General features: G+C 43.2%; 1 non-coding gene across 1 annotated transcript; it reads left to right on the top strand.

The window, feature by feature from the left end:
• Positions 1 to 10060: 10060 nt before the first annotated feature.
• LOC122232202 lies at positions 10061 to 10164 on the top strand. The gene has a single exon (XR_006209548.1). It is a non-coding gene; the product is annotated as a U6 spliceosomal RNA (small nuclear RNA).
• The last annotated feature ends 889 nt before the right edge of the window (positions 10165 to 11053 follow it).

Below are 11053 nucleotides of genomic sequence, written 5' to 3'. Positions count from 1 at the left end.
ATCTCACTAACCAGGAGATCATGACCTGAGCCAAAACCAGGAGTCTTATGTTCAACCGGCTGAGCCACCCAGGCGCCCCAGTATCTCTATATTTTTTATAGATGAGGAAACTGCAAGCCGTGTTTGATCAAGAAGTGCGACCTGATCACACAGGTGATAAGAGATGGAGTTGGGCAACCACTGGTCAGGGTTCCTTATGACAAATAAGTCAGACACAATTTTCTTTCTTTCTTTCTTTCTTTCTTTCTTTCTTTCTTTCTTTCTTTCTTTCTTCTTTCATGTTTATTTATTTTTGAGAGAGAGAGAGTGCAAGCAGGGAAGGGGCAGAGAGAGAGGGAGACACAGAATCCACAGCAGGCTCCAGGCTCTGAGCTGTCAGCACAGAGCCCGATGCGGGGCTCAAACCTACGAACCTCAAGATCATGACCTGAGCCGAAGTCAGAGACTTAATCGACTGAGCCAGCCAGGTGCCCCGAGTCAGACACAATTCTCAATTCAAATAAACATGCAAACCTGAGACAACCATCTCACATCTGAATTCTGACTCTGATGGCGATGGATGGGTAAATACAGCAGGGAATCTAAATGAACTACACTCCTATGCCTGTATAAGCTCCACAGTGAGGGCTGTTTCTTCCGGTGAGTTCTCTTTATGGTAACCCTAACCTTGCCGGATCAAGGATACCTTTGCTGTGTTTCCCATCCTGGAGAACTATAACTTTTGTCTCTGTTATCTCTAGCATCTGGCACAGTGTCTTTTCCATTATAATAAGGGTAATGATAATTCTCGTTTATTCTCGGCTCACTCTATGCCTAGAACTGTACTAAGGGTTTTACATGTGCAATCTAATTTTATCCTCAAATTTTACCCTCTGAAAAGGGTAATATTAAGCCACACCTTCCACAAGAAGAACAAAAGCTAGGAAAAAAGAAAAAAGGAAGGAAGGAAGAGAAAGAAAAAGAAAGAAAGAAGAGAAAAAGAAAGGAAAAGAAAGCTTAGATAGCTTAGGCCACTTGCCTATGAGGACGAGGCTAATGGACGTTGAAGCAGAGATGCCAACATTGTCCACACACCAGGCTAGATGAGGAAGCCCAGACACCATGCCCTGACACACTGGACCTGTCGCCTGGTCTGAAAAATTGTCCTGAGCTTGCTTCTGTCTCCCAAGCACTTGAACTGGAAATATACAATCAGGCCCTTGTTAGCTACAGGGATGCTGTGAAGTAGACCCAGCTATGAGGTTTCACGGCCTGAAATTATGAGGTAGAACTGTCTTAAACTGTGGAAACATTCATTCAGCTGTGTGACATTTCCATTATCATTTTACTTAAGCTAGTCCAATTAACAAAACAAGGGGGAAGACTGTAGGAGGAAAATTGTATTTATTTTTATTTTAAGTTTATTTATTTATTAACTTTTATTTTGTTTCATTTATTTATTTATTTATTTATTTATTTAAAAAATTATATTTTGAGAGAGAAAGAGCACAGGGAAGGGGCAGAGGAAGAGAAAGAATCCCAAGCAGGCTCCACACCCAGCCGAGAACCCCATTTGGGCTCGATCTCCAGACCATGATGACATGATGACCTGAGCCGAGGTCAAGAGTCGGACACCCAACCAGCTGAGCCACTCAGGCACCCCTAGTTTATTTATTTAAGTAATGTCTACACCCAGTGTGGGGCTCAAGCTCATGATCCTGAGATCAAGAGTTGCACGCTCTTCCAACTGAGCAACCAGGTGCCCCTGTAAGGAGAGAAATTTAAACTACAGCCAAATATGCATCCACTTGTTTTCCCAAAGGATCAGTTACCTCACAAATATCCCCAAATTCCTCCCAAATGGAACACGTCTTAAGAGTTCATGGAAAGGGGCGCCATGGCTCAGTCGGTTAAGCAGCCAACTTCGGCTCAGGTCATGATCTCACGGTCCGTCTGTGAGTTTGAGCCCCGCGTCGGGCTCTGTGCTGACAGCTGGGAGCCTGGAGCCTGTTTCAGATTCTGTGTCTCCCTCTCTCTCTGCCCCTCCCCAACTTGCGCTCTGTCTCCCCCTGTCTCAAAAATAAATAAAAAAACGTTAAAAAAAAAAAAAAAAGAGTTCATGGAAAACAAGGTCTCCAACCTGAATGGCCAGTGTTACATGGCAAAACTAGAGAAACAGAATCTTCTCAGGGGCCCTCCATCTTTGCGATCTCTGGACACTAGACACAGAAACGTTTTTAGAAGACAGATTTGGTATCATTCTCCACTTAAAGAGGGACACAGTAGTCAAACTAAAAGGTACACTAAAAAGTCTCATGATAACAGGATTTTTAAATATTTTTTTTCAGTGAAATCTATGCCTGAGAAAGAACAAAGTCATTCTAACACTATATATACATCTAAAGAACATGCTATGTAGTTAAAAAGATTGAGACAAAACTTTATGTACTGATTGATATAAGACAGTATCCCAGAAAGCTATATCTGTATCTATATCAATATAGATGTTTTATGTATGTATGTATGTATGTATGTATGTATGTATTTAGAGAGAGAGAGCCTGCACTCGCATGAGTAGGGGACAGGCAGAAAGAGAGGGAGAGAATCTCAAGTAGGCTCCACACTCAGCATGGAGCCAGACAAGGGACCTGATCCCATGACACTGACATCATGACCTGAACCAAAGTCAAGAGTTGAAGGCTTGGGGTGCCTGGGTGGCTCAGTTGGTTGAGCGTCTAACCTCAGCTCAGGTCATGAGCTCACAGTCCGTGAGTTTGAGCTCCGCGTCGGGCTCTGTGCTGACAGCCTGTTTCAGATTCTGTGTCTCCCTCTCTCTCTGACCCTCTCCCGTTCATGCTCTGTCTCTGTCTCAAAAATCAATAAACATTAAAAAAAAATTTTTTTTAAAAAGAGTTGGAGCCTTAACCGACTGAGCCACCCAGGCGCCACCCCCCCCAATATAATTTTTTAAGTAATCTCCACACCCAACGTGGGACTCAAACTCATGACCCTGAGATCAAGGGTCACATGCTCTTCTGACTGAGCCAGCCAGGCACCCCCCAACATATTTTGAAGTAAAAAAGAAAGATAGACCCACTACTTGCATTTAAAACATGGGGGTGGGCGGGAAATGGGCATATATATTCATGTGTGGCTGGAAAATCTCTGGAAGGGTACTGGTCATCACAGAGGTCATCTGTAGAGAGAGGAATGGGGAACAAGATCAAAGGAAGGCTTATTTTTCACTGTGTATTACCATGTGCAAATACTTGTTCAAAAAATACTTTCAAGGGGCGCCTGGGTGGCGCAGTCGGTTAAGCGTCCGACTTCAGCCAGGTCACGATCTCGCGGTCCGTGAGTTCGAGCCCCGCGTCAGGCTCTGGGCTGATGGCTCAGAGCCTGGAGCCTGCTTCCGATTCTGTGTCTCCCTCTCTCTCTGACCCTCCCCCGTTCATGCTCTGTCTCTCTCTTTGTCCCAAAAATAAAAAAAAAATACTTTCAAGGGGCGCCTGGGTGGCTCAGTCAGTTAAGCATCTGACTTCAGCTCGGGTCATGATCTCCCGGTTCATGAGTTCAAGCCCTGCGTTGGGCTATTTGCTGTCAGCACAGAGCCTGCTTAAGATCCTCTGTCTCGGGGCGCCTGGGTGGCTCAGTCGGTTAAGCATCCGACTTCAGCTCAGGTCACAATCTTGCGGTCCGTGAGTTCAAGCCCCGCGTCGGGCTCTGTGCTGACAGCTCAGAGCCTGGAACCTGCTTTGGAGTCTGTGTCTCCCTCTCTCTCTGCCCCTCCTCCGTTCATGCTCTGTCTCTCTGTCTCAAAAATAAATAAACGTTAAAAAAAAAAAGAAAGCTGATATTCAAAAAAATTTAATTAATTAATTAATTTAAAAAAAGATCCTCTGTCTCTCTCTGCCCTCGCCCCACCCTCATGTATGCTGTCTCTCTCTCTCTCTCAAAAATAAACTTAAAAAAGAAAGATTTCATTTGGTTTAGAAAACAACCTGAAGGAGGAACAAAAGCATGCCTGCTACATTTGTAATTGCTATGGAAGATAAACCTGATCATTTGATGCTCATATCTTCCTGGGGTCTGTCCTGAGTAGAGCATTCAATGCTTCTCTTACTCTAACCCCAGCCTGTCTTTCTAGCTTCATCTCCATTTCTATCTTTGCTCTACTCCTGCAATCCACACAAGGACGGGGTACTCCAGGTACACAAAATTGCACATCTTCCCATGTTTTTGCTCACATTATTCCATCTGCCTGGAAGGCTTTCCCCCTTTCCACCAGGTGATACCCTCCAAAGCTCAGCTCGTGAAGCCTGAGACAAATCCAGCAAGGTATCATCTGTTCTTGGAGCACATTGTTAACCCTTTAAAACCCCTGTGTGTTAAGGGCTGTAATACTTAATTATCTGTCAATTATCAGGCAACCTGAGATCCCTGGAGGGCCAGCCTCCTGACTGACTCATCTCTGTCACCCAGCACATAGTCCAGTACCTGAGCCGTAGATTCATTCTGCTTGCATCAAGTCCAGTTTAACTAGTACTCCATCTAGAATAACTCCACTTTTGCTGCTTCCCACTAGCCTGGGGTCATCACACACCAAAGCATTTCTGGGTTGTGGGTGATTCACAGGAAGACCTGGTTATCCAACAGCCAATGCCAGGGCAAAGCCTCAAGGAATAGACACACCCAGGCCATACCCACACATTTGGAGTGCAGTGGTTTCTCTGGAGTCTGTTTACAGCACACATGTTACACTGAGGATGATGTTTTGATGAACTGCTTCAAAATATTTTTCCATACCAAAATTCATCGGGCTGAAGGTCCTCCCCCCTTAACTCAGAAAATCAAGCTTTAGGGCACCTGGCTGGATCAATTGGTTGAGCAGCTAACTTTGGCTCAGGTCATGTTCTCGCAGTTCATGAGTTCAAGCCCAGTATCCAGCTCTGTGCTGACAGCTCAGAGCCCGGAGCCTGCTTCGAATTCTGTGTCTCCTTCTCTCTCTGCCCTTCCCTGGCTCGCACTCTGTCTCTCTCTCTCAAAGATAAATAAAACTTTTTAAAAAATTTTAAAAAGACAATCATGCCTTGACATCTAAGGCTGATTTAGAAATCAGCTGTCTGGCTTCTCTTTATTTATGACCATTTCTGCTTCCACAGCATGTTTTTTCCCCTGTTCCAGAAAAAAGGAAAGAAGAAAGAAAGAAAGAAAGAAAAGAAAGAACGAACAAATCCTGGAGACTTTTGTTTGTATTTCTCAAGGAGCAATGTAAGGCTTTGCTAAGCAACTGTGTTGATGCAAAGAGCAGAGAAGAGGAGGTGGGGGCAGGGGAAAGGCATTTAATACCATTTCTTTACACACACACACACACACACACACACACACCACAAATTACCTCCATTATTCTAGCTCCATTATTCTAGCCACTGAACTCAGACAATACAAGACTCTGGACCATGGTAGCCTTTCCTTTAAAAAGAGAGTAAAAATACTTAGCCAACCTAAGAATGTCTTAGGGTCCCTTCCAGCTTCCTGGTGCTACAACTCCACTTTCACACCCAAAGATAGAAACCCAAATGTAGTTTAAATAGTCATTGAGTCCAATGAGACACTAAGGGATGCAAATTCAGAGGCTGAGAGCTGGATATCCCAAAGCTGATTCTGATTTGCCTTTGAACAGTCCACTTTATCTCTCCAATGGCAAGAGGCCAACAGAGAAATAAATATTGGAGAAAAAAGGATCCTTAGTTTGGAACACTTAAAGGCTAAGAATATTGGAAGCCCCATGATTCTGACGTGAGAAGTGTTCAAGAAAAAATTATTCCAACACTTGCTAAAATGGTAAGGAAGACTTTATTCAAAACTTTGCAAAGTCTAGACAGCAGAGAGTTGTAAAGCAAAGATAGCAGAGAAGCTTGGGATTTCAGCCAAGAAGCAGAGTGAGGGAGTTAGTGGCTAGAAAATTACTAACAAGACTTCCGGGGTAGGGGGTTTCTTGCTAAACTGACATAGTAGGACTCCTGGCTAAGGGCAGGTCAAGGATTTACACATCAAAGGTGGGGAGTGAAGAACTTGATCAGATATCAAGGGTCAGGGATTCATACTAAACTGACCTTGGCAGGATTCTTGCTAAGGCTGAACTGGGCAGGCAGAAGACACTTTGGGGCCCAAAGGTGAGGCTTATCCAGAAAGAAGGCTTGGAGGAGAGGCACCTGGCTGGCTGACTCAGTGGAGCACCTGACTCTTTATCTCAGGATCCTGAGTTCAAGCCCCACTTTGGCTGTGGAGCCCACTTAAAAAAAAAAAAAAAGGAAAAAGAAAAAAAAAAAAGAAAGAAGGCTTAGAGGAGCCTGACCCAAAGTTTGGTCAAGGAGAGTCTTTGCCAGGAACCAATACTAACTTCCTGCACTCTGCCCCTCCCCACTGGTTAAAGGAACTAACACTCAGAAAACATTTAAAACACCCTCATAATATTTTTTTTAATGTTTATTCATTTTTGAGAGAGAGAGCAAGCAGGGAAGGGGCAGAGAGGGGGACAGAGGATCCAAAGCAGGCTCTGAGCTGTCAGCACAGAGCCCTATGAGTGGCTTGAACTCATGAACCACAAGATCATGACCTGAGCTGAAGTTGGAAGCTGAACCGACTGAGCCACCCAGGCGCCCCAATCCTTTTTTTTTTTTTTTTTTAAATAATCTCTACCCCCAATGTAGGGCTCAGGGCTCAAACTCACAGCCCTGAGATCAAGAGTCACATGTTCTACCCACTGAGCCATTCAGGTGCCCCTATAACCCTATTTTTGTTTGGGGAGGGGGAACTGGAATTTTATCATTATATTACAAAAAATTATTTCTAGAAGGTGCAATTGCAAGCAATTTTTATTTCTTTCTTTGAGTTTTTCTATACTTACCAAAAAAAAATTTTTTTAAGACCCCAATAATGTTTGCTTTAAAAGAAGTGAAGGCAGCTGGCTCTCCTGCACTGGGGCCATCGGTGCCACTAAGCCTTCTAAACAAAATGAAGAGACTCTGTCATTCCACTTACCCATTGAACTTGGGGTCAGAGGGCAGGTCTCAGAGCTGGAAAAAATTACTTCCAGAAGGAAAGCTGCAACGCCAGCCTGTTTAAAAAACATGCAATGAAGTGCCCTGGAACCAGAGCAAGTCAGCAAAATTCTTATTATTTGAAACATGGAAAATCAAATTAACTCTTTCCCTACACCTTAAAAAAAAAAAAAAAAAAAAGGAATAAAGTATGCAGGCCTAAGGCAAGATGCCAAACCTAGTTTCAGGATTTTAAAGGAGAAACCACTTCTCTTTAGTTTTATTACAGCACAGGGTATAAAGCTGGGCCTCATATCCATTATTTCCATGCAAATCCCTTCAAAAATGAGTTGGCCGCACTCCAGATGCCCAGATCTCAAAGGAACTCTGTTTCCAGTGAGGCCCCTACCCTGTAGCTAGGAGTCTCTTTTCTCTACTTTCTTTTTTTTTTTCTTTTTTAATTTTTTTAATGTTTCTTTTTGAGAGAGAGAGAGAAAGTGCAAATGGGGGAGAGGCAGGGAGAGAGGGGGACAGAAGATCCCAAGCAGGCTCCACACCGACAGTGGTGAGCCTGATGTGGGGCTCTAACCCACGAAACATGAGATCATGACCTAAGCTGAAGTCAGAGCTTTAACCGACTGAGCCACCCAGGTGCCCCTCTTCTTTGCTTTCATATGGAGGGAAGGGAGAAAAGATGCTGTCTTTTCTGTCACACACTGAAATTGTCTTGGATTGGGGAACAAACTGTTGCTTTGTCCTTCTCACAAGCTACCTGTTACCAGTTGTTTAAGCTTCATAACAGGAATGCAGGATTACCTCGTGTTCATCTGTACCTTCTAGAACCACCCCCCCCAACCCCAGCATGGCTCAAAAGCCAGACAATGGTTCTCTGAACAAGATGGTTAAAGAACAACAGTGTGATATGGAAGGACTGGATGTTCAAGTCGGTGCTAACCAACCCTGGTTTGGGACTGCATGGATGCAGTTCATTCAGCGTTCACTAGAGCATCCAAATAGAACAGGAGGCTTTGTAGAAGTACCTATAATACAACAAGAAAAAGTACTTGGGGCGCCTGGGCAGCTCAGTTGGTTAAGCATCGTGAGTTTGAGCCCTACATTGGGTTCTCTGCTGTCAGCGTGGATTCTGCTTCCAATCCTCTGTCTCCCTCTCTCTTTCCCTCTCCCACCTCTCTCCTGCTCTCAAAAATAAGGAAAAAAAGAAAGAAAAAAAATACTTATTGAGCCTGCTAAATCCCAGGTGCTGCTTTGGTTAATAAAGAGGAAGACACAGGGGTGCCCTGGGGGCTCAGTCGGTTGAGTGTTGAGCTTCCGACTCCTGATTTCGGCTCCAGTCATGATCTCATGGTTTGTAGGGTCAGGCTCTGAGCAGACAGTGCGGAGCCTGTGTGGGATTCTCTCTCTCTCTCTCTCTGCCCTTCCCCTACTCTCTCTCTCTCTCTCTCTCTCAAAATAAATAAGATGTTTAAAATAAAGAGGAAGACACAAAGATGGAGGAAACATTTCCATTCACTCAGATAGCTTGCAATCTAGTGTTTTTCAAAACATCAGAGCCTTGGGGCTCCCGGGTGGCTCCTGGTTGAGCGTCTGACTTGGGCTCAGGTCATGATCTCACGGTTTGTGAGTTCGAGCCCCACATCTGGCTCTGTGCTGACAGCTCAGAACCTGGAGCCTGCTTCAGATTCTGTGTCTCCCTCTCTCTCTGCCCCTCCCCTGCTCATGCTCTGTCTCTCTCCCTCTCAAAAATAAGTAAGAAAAAAAAAAAAAAATCAGAGCCTTCATAACAAATTTATGGTGAGAAAAACAAAGCAGGGGAAGAGCATACAGTAAAAAGAATGAGCTATCAACTAATGCAATGGCTAGTGTAGACCTTACTTGGATCCTAATTTGAACAAACCAAATGTGAAACAATTATGAGAAATTTGAACACTGATGGGGTATTTGATACAAAAAAACAAAAGGAAAAACAAAGGGATACATGAATGTGATTTATGAAGAAATGAATATGTTCTGAAAATACTTCCACCTTAAAAAAAATCAGCGCGTTGGGTAAGCTGTTTGGTGATTTTCTTTTCTGATCTTCAGTAAAAATGATTACTAACCTCAGTCATCACCTCCTACAATAAGGTATATCCAGTAGCAGAGAGCTTATAAAATATACTTGCCAATAAGTTGCAAAAACACCAACAATTTTTTAAGTTTATTTATTTATTTTGAGAAAGAGAGGATATGTGCACAAGGGGGGGGGGGGCAGAAAGGGGGGGTAGAAAGAGAGAGAGGGAGAAACAGCAAAAAGAGAGAATCCCAAGCAGGCTCCACACTCTCAGCACAGAGCCCAATGTGGGACTCGAACCCACAAACTGTGAGATCATGACCTGAGCCGAAATCAAGAGTTGGATGCTTAACTGATCCACCCAGGCACCCCCCCCCCAAACATTAACATTTTAAAATAACATCTTTGAAGGAGAAACATTTCTGTTTTCCAATAAACTCTGGGATCATACTTTCCCCACCCACCAGAAAGAAAGAAAAGGAAAGAGAAAGAAAGAAAGAAAGAAAAAGAAAGAAAGAAAAAGAAAAAGAAAGAAACCAGGAAAGAAAAAGAATAGCATTGGCAAAACAAAAAGAAAGGGTGTGAGCCTTCAAATAGAGATAGGAGGCTACAAATTTTGGTCTTGCTCTCAGGATGGTGACATTACTCCTCTTACTAGGACAAAGAATCACATTGAGAATATTAAGATTTATGTGGTTCCTTTAACTTAACTAATTTCCATTCCACATACATAACATTGCTTATGTTGACTTACACTCCTAGAATAGAATCAGGAAATCTACTATAGCTAAAAGGAACTTTGTTTCATTTGTTTCTGTTCCTCCCCATTCTGTCAAACCACACTGGATAAAGAGACCGTGGCCCACGGAAGTTAAGCCAGTGCTCAGGGTTCCACAGCTCAGTCACTAACTAGCTGGCTTGGGAGCGAGGGAAAGTTCCAAGTCTTGGTCAGAAGCAAAGGTCAGCAGTGCTTGCTCCTGTAGCACATATACTGAAATTGGAATGATACAGACATTAGAATGGCCCCTGAGCAAGGATGACACACAAATTTGTGAAATGTTCCACATTTTTTGGGTGATGTAAAGGGGGTTCAGAGTACACATATCTTGATGAGCAGCGAGAAATGTATAGGATTCCTGAATCATTATATTGATTCTAATATAATAAAACTAGTATAACACTGTATGTTAATTATACTTGAATTAAAAAAGAATTATGGGGGCATCTGGGTGGCTCAGTCAGTTGAGCGACTGACTCTTGATTTCAATTTCAGCTCAGGTCATGATTCCAGGGTCGTGGGACCAAGCCCCAGGTCAGGCTCCTTGCTGAAAATGGATTTCTTTCTCCCTTTGCCCTTCTCCTCCACTTGCTCTCTCTCTCTCTCTCAAATTAAAAAAAAGAATTATGGCCTAAAAATAATAAAATAAAATAAAATAAAATAAAATAAAATAAAATAAAATAAAATAAAATAAAAAAATAAAATAAAATAAAGCAGAGGTTGCAAATTATGGGTGCTAGGCCAAGTCTGGCCCACTGCCTGTTTTTGTATGGCCTGTAAGCTAAGGGTAATCTTTATATTTTTTAATGCTTGAAAGGAAAAAAAAAGGAAGACTATTTCTTGACATGTGAAAATTATATAAAACTCAATTTTTCACGTCCCTACTGTTGTGTTGGGAGATCGGCACATGCATTCACATATGTATGCTATGTGTCTGCGTTTGTCAGTCGAGTTGAGTGGCTCCAACAAAATCCGTATGGTCTGCAAAACCTAACCTATCTCTGTCTCCTCTCTGGCCCTTTACAAAAAAAGTTTGCAGAATCCTGGTCGAGAGCCCTATCGGCGCCAAGACTGCTTTGCAGAACAGGGCCAGACGTATGGCAAGGATCATTCCTTAGTGTACACACGACAGGCCTTCAGACCTCCCGGATCTAGTCTGTTGCTTTACATGTTCGATGCCGC

The sequence above is a fragment of the Panthera tigris genome, chromosome D2 (genome assembly GCF_018350195.1).
Source record: "Panthera tigris isolate Pti1 chromosome D2, P.tigris_Pti1_mat1.1, whole genome shotgun sequence".
NCBI classification, from domain to species: Eukaryota; Metazoa; Chordata; class Mammalia; order Carnivora; family Felidae; genus Panthera; species Panthera tigris.
The sequence above is the reverse complement of the archived record's forward strand: the minus strand, read 5'-3'. Positions and strand labels throughout refer to the sequence as shown.